This window comes from Kogia breviceps, chromosome 13 (genome assembly GCF_026419965.1).
Source record: "Kogia breviceps isolate mKogBre1 chromosome 13, mKogBre1 haplotype 1, whole genome shotgun sequence".
Taxonomy (NCBI): domain Eukaryota; kingdom Metazoa; phylum Chordata; class Mammalia; order Artiodactyla; family Physeteridae; genus Kogia; species Kogia breviceps.
In genome coordinates this window covers 83,562,617-83,579,914 of record NC_081322.1, presented here as the reverse complement: position 1 = coordinate 83,579,914, position 17,298 = coordinate 83,562,617, and positions in this window count along the sequence as shown.

Below are 17,298 nucleotides of genomic sequence, written 5' to 3'. Positions count from 1 at the left end.
AGGTTAATGGTGCTCATTTCTTCCAACCTAAAGAACTTTCGTTTTCTTGTCTTGTTAACACATGTTAACCACATCAGCTAAATTCGTTAGCTATAATTTTAGGTTTCATATGTTTTATTTACTATGCAAAAGTTGTTACATTGTGCTTTTCTCTTTTGTTTGTAGGTAAATCACAGAAAGTTTGACTATGTATTCTATAGCTCAACAGCCATAGCCATTTATCTCAGTGTATTTAGCGTAAAGGCATTCCGAAGAGGCCCCAATATGGGTTTGAGTTCCCCATAGCCCAGTTAACACCTATTGTTTTTTAGCCATAGCTCCTAGGTCTAACCAGAACCAACCTTCTCCAAGCTTCTCCAAGTTTGTTCACAGAGACCAAACAAAAATGTTACAGATCAGGTGTCACTATCATGAAAAAGTACTGTTAATGGTATTGGATTGATGTCTATAATTCTCCCTTTGAATTAGAGCGTATTAACCTTTCTGTTTTAGTGCTTTCAACTTACAAATTAAAATCTGATAAATTGATAGCTTAGGGGATGTTTTTCTGTTTTTCATAAACCATGAAAATAGCATAAATGAAATATATGAGTTAATAGATACAGTAATGGTGTTATAGGTTTGCTTATAAATAAAATCAATCAAGGTATTGAAGTTTGAAATTTCAATATAAAAATATAACACTTAAAGAATTTAAAACTCTTTTTGAAAATGGAATTTGAAACATTAATACATTTTTATCACAATGTGCATTTATAATTTTTGTAAATTATACATTTTGTTTTTATACATCTTTGTTTTTGATAATGAACTTGTGCATATGGTCTTCTAACATTTTGGATTATATTGATATCTATTTTTACCGCTAGGTGTCAGTAAATCCCTAAAGTAAAGTTGACTTGCCTCCAACGTCATACATAATTTAACGACCCTAAAGAGACCTTGGTAGACAAAGAGTTCAAAAATATATTGTACTCCTTGGAGAGTCTAGACCAGGGATCCCCAACTCCTGGGCCGCGGACCACTACCGGTCCTCAGGCTGTCAGGAAGCGGCCGCACAGTGGGAGGGGAGCAGCGGGCCAGCGCGAAGCTTCATCTGCCGCCCCCCCATCGCTCGCATTACCGCCTGAACCATCTTACACCTCCCTCATCCCTGCAAAAATTGTCTTCCACGAAACCAGTCCCTGGTGCCAAAAAAGTTGGGGACTGCTGCTCTAGACTCACACTGAATATTTATCTTGCCCTAAAGTCATCTGCCAGCTCTGTAGGGACTGCAGCAGACTCCACCCTGTACCTCAGACGCTTAAAATGGTAGTGTTAGAATGGACTTTAGCTGTATATACTCCAGTTTTCTATCCAATACAGCACCCTTAACAGGTGGTCACTTAGTCTTTGTTTAATCACTAAGGTTGGGGCTTTCCCTTTATGAGCTGCCCTAGAATATAGTGATTCTATCTTATTTAGTTTTGTATCCCGAGGCTCAAGCTATGGTAAATACTTAGTCAATTACATTGTTGGACAGTTCTCATTAGAAATCTCTTCTATACTGAGTCAAAATCTGTCCCATTATAACCTATTCTTTTTCATTTATAACCTGTAATCAGTTGGCATGATTATGGTGGAGGGAGACAGAATAATTTTATTACCATACCAGCCCTGTCCTGTACTCCAGTAGTTTTTTCTTTTTTCCAAGTTTTTCTTTCTCCCAATGAAGTACCACCGCTCTTCCCGATTATTCCTTGCATGGCATAGTTTTAGAACTACTCACTCTCCATCCTGGTTACTGTTACCTTGAAATTCCTATTTGGTCAAAGTCATCTTAAAACATGTTTCCCAAAATTAGGTATGCTACTATAGATATAATCTGACTCAGCAAGGAGTATTGTGGGACTATTATCTCCCATGATTTGGACATCACCAACTCACTTCTTCTAAATTCAGATATCTAGAAACCTCATTTTTAGAGCGGAAGAGAGAGAAAGCCAAAGTGACTTCTGAGCAGTCACAATGTCAGAGTCCACACATTTTGCCATGGACCATCCAAAGCTATTCTAACATTGCTACCCAATTTGGCTGTTTATTAACCCCACAGCGTATTAGAAGTAGCATATTGACAAGGAAAGAGGGACTGCTATGGGAAGACCGTGGGCTAACATTTATAAGAAAAAGAAGGTAGAAGAAAGGCAGGAAAAAATACATAGCTCAAAAGGCACAGCAGTCTGGGGCCAAAACTGAATATTCCTCATCAGCTCTTGAATACATGATTACATTACAGCACAGTACAGAAATTAATGTTTATGGAAAAAGCACTTCTGGAATGGTGGAGTAAGGACCTCTGAAACTCAGCTACTCCATAAAAGCAATGAGAACACAGGCAAAAATTGTCAAAAAAATAGCATTTTCAGAACTCTGGAAATTAACCAAAGACTTGCAACAATGAAGAGTATTTATTCAAGAAAAGTAGCTGGATCACAGAAGAGTGAGCTGGCATTTTAACTTGCCCTATTCCCATCTCATTCTTCCCAGCTCCACAATAGCCTTGAAAACCAACAGACTCAAAACCATGGTAACTGAGAAAACAAGCAGCCTATCAGCCACTGGAGGGAGCAAAACATGCCTAGAGCTCTCCAGAAAAGCCTTATCCCCAGAAAATTGTCAGTATTTGACCTGTCTGGCGGCTAGCTCCCTGGATAAATCCTTTTACAGGGCTTATCTTTATTTGACCTGACTCAGAGCTTGCTCGGTGAGGAAAGTCCCAACACCAGGGCATTTGTTTAAAAATAAATAAATAATCAGCAGTAATTGTCTAACATCACAGCTGCCTGAGGTGGAAATGCCAGTTGGAGCAAACAGGAGGCTGGCCAAAAAACTTGGAAAGGAAATCTGAGGAATGAGATGTCCACAGAAGGTTTTGAAAAGCTTCAACATATTCCTGGGAATCTATATATATAGGGTGCTTTGTAGGGCTGTTTGCATGCCCAGGAAAGACCTGTGAAGGCCCTTAGCTCTCGTCCCTGGCTGACCTTGAGGGTCTACACAAGCAGGAGTTAAAAGCTAAGTCAGAGTTGTAAACTGCTGAAATACTGAGGGTGTGTCTCGACACATGTAGAGCCCCTCAGCAAAGGGTGTAAGACTAACTGGTTCAGGGCACTTAAGAAATCTTTCTAATCATGAGCTGAACACTAAGCTAACTGAGCAGACTTCAGTGGCAACACAAAGAATACAGACTTTACAGAATTTGTTCAGGAAGGCCATTAAGCAGACAAACACCAACAAAAAACCCAGGTTGAAGGGGTAGAGCAAGAATCTGATGTCCAGAGTTACCACATTTTAATTCTTTAAAATGTTCAGGCTTCTCTGGTGGCACAGTGGTTAAGAATCCGCCTGCCAATGCAGGGGACACGGGTTCGAGCCCTGGTCTGGGAAGATCCCACATGCCTTGGAACAACTAAGCCAGCAAGCCACAACTACTGAGCCTGTGAGCCACAACTACTGAAGCCCATGTGCCTAGAGCCCATGCTCTGCAACAAGAGAAGCCACTGCAGTGAGAAGCCCACACACTGTAACAAAGAGTAGCCTCCGCTCACCGCATCTAGGGAGAAGCCCATGCGCAGCAACAAAAACCCAACGCAGCCAAAAATAAATAATAAAATAAAATGTTCAAATTTCAACAAAAAATACAAGACATGCAGAGAATAAGAAAGTATGGCCCATGCAGAAGAAAAAACAGCAGTCAATAGAAACTGTCCCTGAGAAAGTCCAATTTTGAACCTATTTAACAAAGACATTAATCAGCAATTATAAATATGTTCAAAGAACTAAAGGAAACCATGTCTAAAGACTTAAAGTATGAGAATGATTCTCACCCAAGAGTGAATATCAAGAGATAGAAATCATTAAAAGGAACCAAATAGAAATTCTGGTGTTGAAAAGTACAATAACTGAAATGCAAAATTAACCAGAGGGCCTCAGATGTGAACTGTTAGAAGAAAGAAGCCATGAAATTGAAGTTAAATCAATTGAGATTATCCGTTCTGAGGAACAGAAAGAAAAATGAATGAAGAAAAATGAATAGAGCCTCAGAGATGTGTGGGACACTCTAAGAACACTGACAGACACATAGTGGGGATCCCAGAAGGAGAGGAAAGAGAGAAAGGGGCAGAAAGAACACTTGAAGAAACCATGGTTGAAAACATCCTCAATTTGATGGGAAAAAATGTTAATATTTACATCCAAGAAGCTCAGTAAACTCCATGTATTATAAACTCAAAGAGATCCACAATTGCACACATCATAGTCCAACTGCCAAGAGACAGAGACAAAGACAATTCTGAGACAGTGCTGGGGAGGGAGAAATTCTCCCCCTACCCATCTTGAATTCTTTTGGCTGGTCTAATAATTAAACTGCCATAAGACAGATTAATAGGAAAAAAAATCAGTTGAATTTGTATGCACAGAGGTCTCATATAAATGGGACCCTCAAAGTCACCAAAGCAGATTGTTTAAATATCATTTTTAGACAAAGAAACAATTATTTGTGCATGTTAATAAATAAAGGGGCTTGTGCTTGGAGTAGCAAAGAAAGGAAGTAACAAAGTTTGTTTACACAGCTTTCTTAACCTTGAATTTTCTAACTCCGTTGTTAAGGATGCTTTCTATCCTGCTGGTACAGGGAGGATACCTTCTTCACATGGGAGATTTATTTCCCACTTTTAGGGGGTAAGGAGTGGGGGGCATAGTGGGGTTTTTTATATCATTTTTTTCACTGACTGTTTCTCAAGTAACTTTAATTCAAAATAATCAATATGCCACTGAGACATATTTGGGGGCAGCATGCCCTGGGCCTTAACAGCAGCAAGACAAAAATAACTCATCATATACAAGGGCTTCTCAATATTAACAGCTTATTTTTATTCAGTCACCATGGAGGTCAGAAAGCAGTAGAATGAAGTACTCAAAAGTGCCAGAAGAAAAAGGCTGCCATTCAGGAATTTTATGTCCAACAAAACTATTCTTAAAAATGAAGGAGGGGCTTCCCTGGTGGCGCAGTGGTTGAGAGTTCACCTGCCGATGCAGGGACCACGGGTTCGTGCCCCGGTCCGGGAGGATCCCACATGCCACAGAACGGCTGGGCCCGTGAGCCGTGGCCGCTGAGCCTGCGCGTCTGGAGCCTGCGCTCCGCAACGGGAGAGGCCACAACAGTGAGAGGCCCACGTACCGCAAAAAAAAAAAAAGGGGGGGGAGGAAGTAGGCAATCTGAATAAGCCTATATCTATTAAATAAATTGAATCAATAGTTAATAACCTTACAAAACAAAACACCAGGCCCACATGAGTTCACTGGTGAATTCTACCAAACATTTAACAAATTATACCAATTCTCTACAATTTCTTTCACATAATAAAAGCAGAGGGAATATTTCCTAACCTCTCTATGAGACCAGCATTACTCTAATACCAAAATCAGACATAGACATTACAAGAAGACTACAGACCAATATCTCTCATGAACCTAGTTGCAAAAATCTGCAGGAAAATATTAGCAAATTTAATTCAACAACGTATGAAAAGAATTATAGTGTTTCCCTGGTAGCGCAGTGGTTAAGAATCCCCCTGCCAATGCAGGGGACACAGGCTCGAGCCCTGGTCCGGGAAGATCCCACATGCCACGGAGCGACTAAGCCCACGTACCACAACTACTGAAGCCTGCACCTAGAGCCCATGCTCCACAACAAGAGAAGCCACCACAATGAAGCCTGCACACCGCAACAAAGAGTAGCCCCCACTCGCCACAGCCAGAGAAAAGCGCACGCATAGCAACAAAGACCCAACACAGCCAAAAATAAATTTAAAAAAAAAATTATATACCATTACTTAGTTGGATTTATCCCAGGAATGCCAAGCTGGTTTAACATTTCAAATCCAATTCATGTAATCCATCACAGAAACAGGCTAAAAAAGAAATATCACATGATCATATCAATTGATGCAGGAAAAGCATTTGACAAAATTCAACACCCATTCATGATTTGAAAAAACAAACAAAACCTCTCAGTAAACTGGGAATGAGGGGAATTCCTCAAATTTATAAGGAATATGTACAAAAACCTACAGCTAACACCATGGTGAGAAGCTAGAAGCTTTCCCACTAAGATCAGGTACAAAGCAAGGATGTCCCCTCTCACCATTCCTTTTCAATATCATACTGAGTCCTAGCTAATGCAATAAAACAAGGAAATTAAAAGTACGTAGATTGAGAATGAAGAATTAAAACTGTCTTTGTTTGCAGATGACATGATTGTCTATGTAGAAAATCTGAAAGAATCAACAAAAAGACTCCTGACACTAATAAGTGATTATAGTAAGGTGGCACGATGCAAGATTAATATACAAAAATTAATCACTTTCCTATATACCAGCAATTAACAAATGGAATTTAAAATTTCAAACAATACCATTAACATTAGCATCCCCCCCAAAAAATGAAATACTTAGGTATAAGTCTAACAAAATATGTACAAGATTTGTATGAGGAAAACTACAAAACTCTGATGAATGAAATCAAACTACTAAATGGAGAGACATTTCATGTTGATGAATAGGGTGACTCAATATTGTCAAAATGTCAGTTCTTCCCAAGTTGATCTATAGATTCAGTGCAATCCCAGTCAAAAATCACAACTAATTATTTTGCAGATATCAACAAACTGATTATATGGAGGCGCAAGAGACCCAGAAGAGCCAACACACGTATTGAAGGGTAAGAACAAAGTTGGCACTACTTAATTTCAAGACTTACTATAAAGCTAATCAAGACAATTTGAAATTGGTGACAGAATATACACGTAGATCAGAATAAAGGGTCCAGAAATAAACCCACACAAGTATAGGCAACTGATCCTGACAACGAGCAAAGGCAATATAATGGAGAAAGAATAGCCTTTTTAGCAAGTGGTGTTGAAACAACTGGATATCCACATGTAAAAAAATGAATCTAGACACAGACCTTACATGCTTCACAAAAAGTAACTCAAAATGGATGACAGACCTAAATGTAAAATGCAAAACTATAAAACTATAATATAAGAGAAAATCTAGTTGACTTGGGTTTCGTGATGACTTTTTACTATACTACAAGAAGCACAATCCATGAAAGAAAGAATTGGTAGTTTGGACTTCATTAAAATTAAATATTTCTGATCTGAAAAAAAAAACCAACACTGTCAAGAAAATGAAAAAACAAGCCGCAGGCTGGGAGAAAATATTTGCAAAAGACATATCTGATAAAGGACTGTTATCCAAAATATAAAAATAACTCTTAAAACTCAACAATAAGAAAACAAACAACACAATTTATTGAAAATGGGCCAAAGACCTTAACAGACACCTCACCAGAGAAGATGTATAGACGGCAAATGAGCATAAGATGTGTCATTTGTCATCAGGGAATTGCAAATTAAAACAATAATGAGGGCTTCCCTGGTGGCGCAGTGGTTGAGAATCCGCCTGCCGATGCAGGGGACACGGGTTCGTGCCCTGGCCCGGGAAGATCCCACATGCCGCGGAGCAACTAAGCCCGTGAGCCATGGCCGCTAGGCCTGCGCGTCCGGAGCCTGTGCTCCGCAACGGGAGAGGCCACAGCAGCGAGAGGCCCGCATACCGCAAAAAAAGAAAAAAAAAAAAAAAAAAACAATAATGAGATACCATTACCCACCTAATAGAATGACCAAAATCCAGAACACACAACAAATGCTGGTGAGGAGGTGGAACAACAAGAACTTGCATTCATTGCTGGTGGGAATGCAAAAGGTACAGTCACTTTGGAAAAGAGTTTGGCAGTTTCTTACAAAACTAAACATACTGTTACCATACAATCCAGCAATTGTGCACCTTGATATTTACCCAAAGAGTTGAAAACTTATGTTCACACACAAAAACCATACAAGAATGTGTATAGCAGCTTTATTCATGATTGGCAAAACTAGAAGCAAAAAAGCTGTCCTTCAGTTGGTTGATGGGTAAATAAACTGTGGTATATCCAAACAATGAAATTTTATTCAGCACTAAGAAGAAGTGAGTTATGAAGCCATGAAAAAACATGGGGGAACCTTAAATGCATATTACTAAGTGAAAGAAGCCAATCTGAAAAGGGTACGTACATATGATTCCAACTATATGATGTTCTGGAAAAGGCAAAATCATGGGGACTTAAGCCAAAATATCAGTGGTGGGACTTCTCTGTCAGTCCAGTGGTTAAGACTTCGAAGGCTTTCCATTTTCTACAAGTGGAATTGTTTTTTGCAAATACTCTTTGCTGACTTAGGGTATATGACTATATCTTAGTCATTTAGGAAATATTTAAATCCATTGGGAAATTCCAACTGTCAGAATAGTAAATATTTTTTAAATTCCAAAAAATTAAAGAAAAACATAAAGTTTTAAACCCTAGAGATGGCTGAGATACAATACCAATTTATTTACAAGTCAATCCTTGCCACATGATGGTTTCTAACCCATTCTACTATGAGTTCACTGTGAGTCTACCAGAAGAATTTCCGCATTTCAAGGTGAAAGAATTTTCGTGGCCATCAAAATTCAGCAAGCAAATAATGATTTATGACAGGACATTGATCATATATGGATTTCAGGCCCTAAAAATGAGTTGAAGACCATATAATCATAGTACAGAAAGAGACTTGAGAACCTGTCTAATCCTATGGATCTCAAAATTCGATTCAGTCCACAAAAACTCTTCATTAAGCATGGCAAACATCGAAAAATAAGGACAACGCTATGAGTTTTTTGTTTAAAGATCTTTAATTCTGAGATTATATTTGGGAAGAGGGTGATGAAAGAAATTGAAATAAAGGTAACAGAGGGTAGTTGCTTGGGATGTTTCCCTCTACATGTGCATTCTTAAACTTGTTTTTTAAAAGTTATGAGTCTGTGGAATCTAAAAATATAGGAATATTTGTCCAGACCTCCCTCATCTCTTGAGTAGGGTACATATATTAATAACTCATGATAATTCTTATCCTATAAATGAAACTAGCAAAAATTCTTTTCATTGGGAGTGAGAGGAGGCTTGAAATTTTACTTTCTATTATCACTTTCAAGATCTATAGACTTTTTTATTGAAGTGTAATTGATTTACAATATTATATTAGTTTCAGGTGTACAACATAATGATTCAATATTTTTATAGATTGTAATTCATTTAAAGTTATTATAAAATATTAGCTGTATCCCCTGTGCTGTACAATATGTCCTTGTAGCTTATTTATTTTATACATAGTAGTTCGTACCTCTTAATCCCCTATCCCTACCTTGCCCCTCCCCTCCCCATTCTTCTCCGCACTGGTAACCACTGATTAGTTCTCTATATCTGTGGGTCTGTTTTTGTTTTGGTATGTTCATGCATTTGTTTTATTTTTTAGATTCCACATATAAGTGATAACACACAGTATTTGTCTTTCTCTGTCTGCCTTATTTCACTAAGCATAATACCATCCAGGTCCATCCATGCTGTTGCAAATGGCAAAATTTCATTCTTTTTTATGTCGGAATAATACTCCATCATATATATACCAAATCTTCTTTATCCAGTCATCTGTTGATGGACACTTAGGTTGCTTTCATGTCTTGGCTATTGTAAATAATGCTCTCTGAACATTGGGGTGCATGTATCTTTTCGAATTAGTGTTTTTATGGGTTTTTTGGATATATATACCCAGGATTGGAATTGCTAGATCATATGGTAGCTCTATTTTTAGTTTTTTAAGGAACCTCCATACTGTTTTCCATAATGGCTGCACCAACTTGCATTCCCATCAACAGTTGCACTAGGCTTCCCTTTTCTTCACATCCTTGCCAACATTTGTTATATGTGGTCTTTTTGACAGAAGTCATTCTGACAGGTATGAGGTGATATTCATTATGGTTTTGATTTGCTTTTCCCTGGTGATTAGTGACGTTGAGCATCTTTTCATGTGCCTATTGGCCATCAGTACGTCTTCTTTGGAAAAATGCCTGTTAAGGTCTTCTGCCTGTGTTTTAATTGGGTTGTTTGTTTTTTCTATATTGAGTTTTATGAGCTGTTTATATATTTTGGATATTAACACCTCATCAGTCATACCATTTGCAAATATTTTCATATTTTCTCCCTTTCCGTAGGTTGCTTTCATTTTGTCAGTAATTTCCTTTGCTGTGTAAAGGCTTTTAAGTTTAACTAGGTCCCATTTCTTTATTTTTGCTTTTGTTTCCTTTGCCTGAGCAGACAGATCCAAAAAGATATTGCTACGAGTTATGTTAAAGAGTGTTCTGCCTGTGTTTTCTTCTGTGGTTTCAGGTCATACATTTACGTCTTTAATCCATTTTGAGTTTATTTTTGTATGTGGTGTGAGAAAATGTTCAAATTTCATTCACTTTCCAGTTTGCCCAGCACCAGTTATTGAAGAGACTGTCTTTTCTCCACTGTATATTCCTGCCTCCTTTGTCATGAATTAATTGACCATAATTGTGTGGGTTTATTTCTGAGCTCTCTATTTTGTTTCATTGATCTACTTATCTGTTTTTGTGCCACTACCATTACCTTTTGATTACTGATTACTGTTGCTTTGTAGTATAGTCTGAAGTCAGGGCATGTGATACCTCCACCTTTGTTCTTTTTTCTCAAGATTGCTTTGTCTATTCAGGATCTTTTCTGGTTCCATATAAATTTTAGGATTATTTGTTCTAGTTCTGTGAAAAGTTTGATAGGGATTGCATTAAATCTGTAGATTGCTTTGGGTAGTATGGACATTTTAACAATATTAATTCTTCCAATACATAAACATGGGATATCTTTCCTTTTTTTTGTATCACCTTCAGTCTCCTTTATCAGTGTTTTGTAGTTTTCAGAGTATAGGCCTTTCACCTCCTTGATTAAGTTTATTCCTAGGTATGTTATTCTTTTTGATGTAATTTTAAACAGAATTGTTTTATTGCTTTTTCTTTTTGATAGTTCATTATTAGTGTACAGAAATGCAACAGATTTTTGTATATTAACTTTGTATCCTGCAACTTTACTGAATTCTAATAGTTTTTTGGTGGAGACTTGGAGACTTCAGGGTTTTCTATGTAAGGTATCATGTTATCTGCAAATACGTGACAGTTTTACTTCTTCCCTTCCAATTTGGATGACTTTTCTTTTTCTTGTCTGAGTGCTGTGGCTAGGACTTCCAATAATATGTCAAATAGAAGTGGCAAGAGTAGACATCCTTGTCTTATTCTTGATTTTAGAAGAAAAGGTTTCAGCTTTTCACCTTTGAGTATAATGTTAGCTGTGGATTTGTCATAAATGGCCCTTATTATGTTAAGATATGTTCCCTCTATACCAACTTTGATAAGAATTTTTATAATGTTGAATTTTGCCAAATGCTTTTTCTGCATCTATTGAGATGATCATGTGATTTTTATCCTTCATTTTGTTCATGTGGTGTGTCAGATTAATTGATTTGTGGATATTGAACCATCCTTGCATCCCTGGAATTAAATCCCACTTAATCATGGTATATGATCCTTTTTAAATATTGTTGAATTCTGTTTGCTAATATTTTGTTGAAGATTTTTGCATCTATATTCATCATAGATATTGACCTGTAATTTTCTTTTTTTGTAGTGTCTTTGTCTGATTTTAGTTATCAGAGTAATGGTGGCCTTATAGAATAAATTTGGGAATGTTCCTTCCTCTTCAATATTTCAAAATAGTTTGAGAAGGATAGGTATTAGCTCTTCTTTATATGTTTGGTAGAATTCCCCTGTGAAGCCATCCAGTTCTGGACTTTTGTTTGCTAGGAGTTTTGTTTTATTTTTTTTGCTAGGAGTTTTAAAATAACTAATTCAATTTCACTACTAGTGATCAGTCTGTTCAGATTGTGTATTTCCTCCCGATTCAGTCTAAGAGATAGTATGTTTCTAGAAACTTATCCATTTCTTCTAGGTTGTCCAAGGATCTATAAACTTTTAAAAAGTAATTTTATTGTTGTTTATTCCATTATTTTATTTCATTGAGACTATTTGGAAGTTATTAAACATTATTAAAAAGGAAAAAGATCACCTGTAATCTCACCACCAAAAGCTAATAGGAGTTATCACCTATAATATTTTCTTCCAGTCTTTTTTTTTAACATGAATGTGTATGTTTATAATTCCACAAAATTGGGATCATGTTGAATATAGTTTCATTTTCTGCTGTTATCATTTAACCTCTTTTGCATTTCACACTTTATTCAGTATTCTTTACAAACAGTACCTAAAGTGCAATTACTGGTTTAATGATGTCCTACTGTTGGTCCTTGAAGAACTTTAGGCTCAATACATATTGATGTTAACTGCTTTCCAGAAAGATTGCCCCAGCTTTTTACCCTCCCACCAAGGTCAGTGTAATTTGGATGTTGTATTTTTACCTTCTTGAAATAAATCACCTTTAAGCTAAAAGGCAAATAGGAATCTCAACCTCCAGTAATGATAGAATAAGACCTGACTGGAGAACTCCCCACAGAAAGCAACTATAAGCCCTAGACATAATACAAAAAGCAAATATCTCAATGAATTGGAGAGTGAACAGAGCAGACAGAATTTGTTGGAAAGGACAAGCTCAGAGTAGGAGAGGAGGGAGCTGCACAAAGTAAGTTCCCTGTTTTATGGCTTCTATTCTGGGGTTAAACGTGGCCTATGAGTAGTACATTGTCTTGGAGGAGGTGCTAATTGAAAACAGCAATCTCTTTGACCAGAGAATCATGGACACTGAAGAGAGTAGAGGAATCTTGGAAGGGAAGGAGCAAGAAAGGGTTCCACCAAATATGTCTACTCACATCTGAGTGACCCCTGAACCATGTATATATAAACCAAACTGAGCAGCTCATCTAAGGACAAAATATCTGAACTGAGACTGGAACTGTCACCCAAAAAAATAGATTTTACAATTCAAGCACAGACAAGATAGTTTCCTGCTTAAACAAAAGAAACAATCATGTGAGAAAAATAACAGAATCCAGAATTTCCCCAATTTAATATTTATCATTACTGGGATACAGTCGATACCTACTTGTCATATAAAGAACCAAGAGAATGGAACACATTCTCAAGGTAAAAGAAAATCAACTGAGTCCAACACCAGGATGTTCCAGATACTGGGACTAGAAGACAGTGGTTTTAAACAGCTGTCTTCTTCAGTGAAGTAAAATAAAATATGCTTTCAATAAGTAAAAACTAAGAAATATCAGAAGAAAAATAGAAATGATTAAAGAAAGAACAAAATGACATTCTAGAACTGAAAAATACAGTTTCTGAAGTTTTTAAATTATTGGATGGACTTATCAGACAAATGGAGATGACAGAATAAATAGTATACTTGAAGAGAAATCAATAGAAATTATTCAGTGTGAAGAACAGAGGAAAAAGTGAAAGATATCAGATGGTCAGTGAACACCAAGCACAATAAACAGGAAAAATTTCACACCAGGGCACATCACAGTCAGACTGTTGAAAGCCAAAAATAAATAGCAAATGTTGAAAGTCATAAGAGGAAAATGACACATTACATACTGGGGGGAAATTGATTTGATTAACAAATGAGTTCAAATCAGAAACTATTCAGGCCAGAAGAGAATGGACCAACATCTTTAAAGTATGAAAGAAACAACTGACCTGGAAATATATACCCTTCAAGAATAAAGGTGAAATGAAGACATTTTCAGGCCGAAGAAGACAGAACTTATCACCAAGAAACCTACATTTCAAGAAATGCTAACAGAAGTTCTTCAGACTGAAGGGAAATGATACCAGATAGAAAGTTGGATCCTCAAAAAATAATAAAGAGGATGAGAAAGGATACATATCGAGACATGCAAAAGATGATTTTTCTTCTTTTTGCTTTTTCTACTTTTAAATTCTTTCTACAGTATAAGTCTTATAGCTGTTTAAAGCAAAAATTATAAAAATTGTCCTTGATAATAAATAATTAAATGTTTACTCAGCAAAGGTTTATGAGTACCTATGAGAACAAAATTGCATACTTAATATATGCCAGGCACCATATCAAGCCTTTTTGCATGCACCAATTTAATTATCACAATAGTCCTATAAGATAAGAATTCCCATTTTACATTAGAGGAAGCTGAGACTGTGAGAACTTAGGTGACTTGCCTATGGCTGGCCTGCTCGTTCACAGCAGAGCCAGAACCTGATTCCAGTTCTGCCTGATCCTCAAGCCCAGGCTCTCAACTCCCTGTACTGTGCTGCCTCCCATCTATTTGGACTCTAAGGTATGAGACACATCTGGAAATACGAAGTGCCAGAAGAGAGACAGAGACCAGAGCCTGCAGTGCTAGTGGGAGGAGAGATCAATGTGGACTGCAGAGAAACAGGGACACCTTTAATGAAGAGGGGGGGATTTTAATAGGACCTTGAACAGTGGTTAGGGTTTGTATTGGCATTAAGGTAGGAATAAGCAAAATATTTGGGAAGGAAGTATGGGGTTAGTAAACCTATTAGACTTACACTAACATTTCATGCTGGAAACCAGTATGAAATTGGTTTAGGAAAGTAAATTGGAGGGAATTCCCTGGCTGTCCAGTGGTTAGGACTCCGTGCTTTCACGGCCGAGAACGCAGGTTCAAATCCCCGGTCAGGGAACTAAGATCCTGCAAGCTACACCAAAAAAAAAAGAAAGAAAGAAAAAAGAAAAGTAAATTGGAGCCAGGCTGGAAAAGCTTGGATATAAGGATAAGGTATAGCCGTGTGTGTGTGTGTGTGTGTGTGTGTGTGTGTGTGTGTGTGTGTGTGTGTGTGTGTGTGTTTTATATATATATATGTATATAAAATCATATCAGAGGCACTTTTCCAAACCTTAGACACCTACCTCACTAGTATAATCAATCCTCTCCTTTCTTTCATACCCACTTCTTGAAACAGGGACTGCCCTTGTCCTCCCATTCTTACCTCTGACTGTTTTCAAACCCATGGCAATCTGGAATTTATCTTCATCACTCCCCTGAAACCGGTCATCCTAAAGTCTCCAGTGATTTCTCAAGTTTCAGATACAGATTTGCTTATCTTACTGACTTTCACAGTCATTGACATTCCTAAGCCCTCCTGTGTGAAGCTGAAGCTAATTCTCACGTGTCTCTGTCTTGGTCTGTCCCGCGTGCTCTTCTCCCTTCCTTTCTCTGCTAGTAGAGTCAGTGTTCTTCACGGTTCTCTTCTCTCTCATCTCTCACTTAGTGCTCCTACTCCCCAAATCCCAGGTAATCTCATCAGCACCCACGACTTCAACCCACATACGCTCTGATGAGACCTCAGGCCTAAGCTCCAAATCTATATCTCTAACCATCCTAGATAGATGTCCAGAACTATGAACTACTTCCACGTTATCAAATTAGCCTGCCAGAGACTCATGGATGCTGGTAAATTTTGACCTAAGACTCCTGAGTCAGAGACATAGGGTGATATGTTACTCACAGCAAGAGTTGTGCCCAGAATATCAGCGTTTTTGTGCTGGTTCTGGAGCCCTAGTTCCCAAAAGGCAAAACGAAGGCCAGATGGAACTTGTACATACAGTGAGTGGCCTTATGGGAGAGGAACGTGAGCTTAGGGAACTCCAGTCTTTTATAGTGGGCAGCAAGCATGCCTGCTCTTTGCTCCAGAGGGAGACACTATCTTTTTCTTCAAAAGTTGTTCAAGTGTTTTGGGACTTCCCTGGCAGTTCAGTGGTTAGGACTTCACCTTCCAATGCAGGGGGTGCGGGTTTGATCCCTTGTTGGGGAGCTAAGATCCCACATGCCTTGAGGCCAAAAACCCAAACCATAAAAGAGAAGCAATACTGTAACAAATTCAATAAAGACTTTAAGAACAGTCACATTAAAAAAAAAAAAAAAAAAAAAAAACTAAAAAAAAAAATGTTGTTCAAGTTTTCTTCAAAGGTTATTTGCTATCTAAACATCCCTGAAAAGATAGTCTGAAACAAAGGGCAGTCCATGACTTGCCCTCAAGATGCACAGAGGCTCAGGTGACTCACAGAGAATTGTTTCCTTACAAGTTCCATTTTGCTCTCACACCGGCCTCTCAAATTCAAGACATAGTTAAACAAATTCATCATCATCCTCTGAATCGGTTCCTTTCTGTCTTCACTATATTGAATTAACGGTACTACCCACCATTGATTTCCTTACTTCTATACATCAATATAGGCTAAAAGCTGAACTACTTAAAAAGAAATCAAAAAATCTCAATGGCTTAAACACAATAAAACTTTATATTACTCTTATGTAAAACCCAGTTCAGATGTTCCTGGAATGGTGACTCTCCTGAGAATCTCCCTTACAAAAAAATAAATCAAATATCCAGGCTGTTCCTGTGGCTCCACAATCCTGTGACTTCAGGGTCTCTTTGGCTTAATCACATGTGCAGTCATTCAACTCGACAGCGTGCCCTGTCCCGTCATTTTCTTCTAGACCATTGCAACCACCTGCCTCCAGTCTTACCGTCCTCTCACTTCTACTCGGGCAATCAGTCAGAACTTTAGATCTGATTGTGTCACTTTCCTCCTGAAAATCCTTCGTTGCCTTAACCATAGTGTACAAAGTATAAAGTCCAATCTCCTTAATAGGACATGCAGGCCCGCTGTGATCTGGCCTCTTCCTATCTTTCCAGGCACATTTCCCATGACTCTCACACACATAACCCTTTGTTCTCACCAAATCAAATTACTAACGATTTCCTGATTTTTATTTCCTCTGGTTCGCGTCTCTGCTTTTGCATGTGTTGTTCCTCTTGCCTATAAACCTCCCCCAACCACTGTCACACACACACATACACGCATATGCACACACATACACACACCCCATTTGCCTATTCAGCAAACTTCTCATCCTTAAATACTCAGCTAAAGTGTCCCAACTTCATGAAGCCTGCCTTAGGACTGTAGCGTCCTGGCAGCACACATACCAGCCTGCATAGTACTTATGGGAGGAAAACCGAGAAACAGGAGTAGTGGAGTGCAGAGTTTCCCCCTTTCTCCATCACCATCTGGGGTAGCTGACAGGGATTGAGCAGAGCTGGAATTAGACTCCGGGAGAGAAACCTCAGCCCTGTGTTACGACATGCGTCTCATCAGTTGCACACTAGGCTAAGTATTAGGCCCTCCCCTGGCATGATCCGGGTCTGGGATCCAGGCCTTGGAGCTGCAGCTGTATAACGCGGTGGATCCGTGATTTCCAGCTCTGATGTGCCACTCAGCATTCCATCGGGACTGACTGCA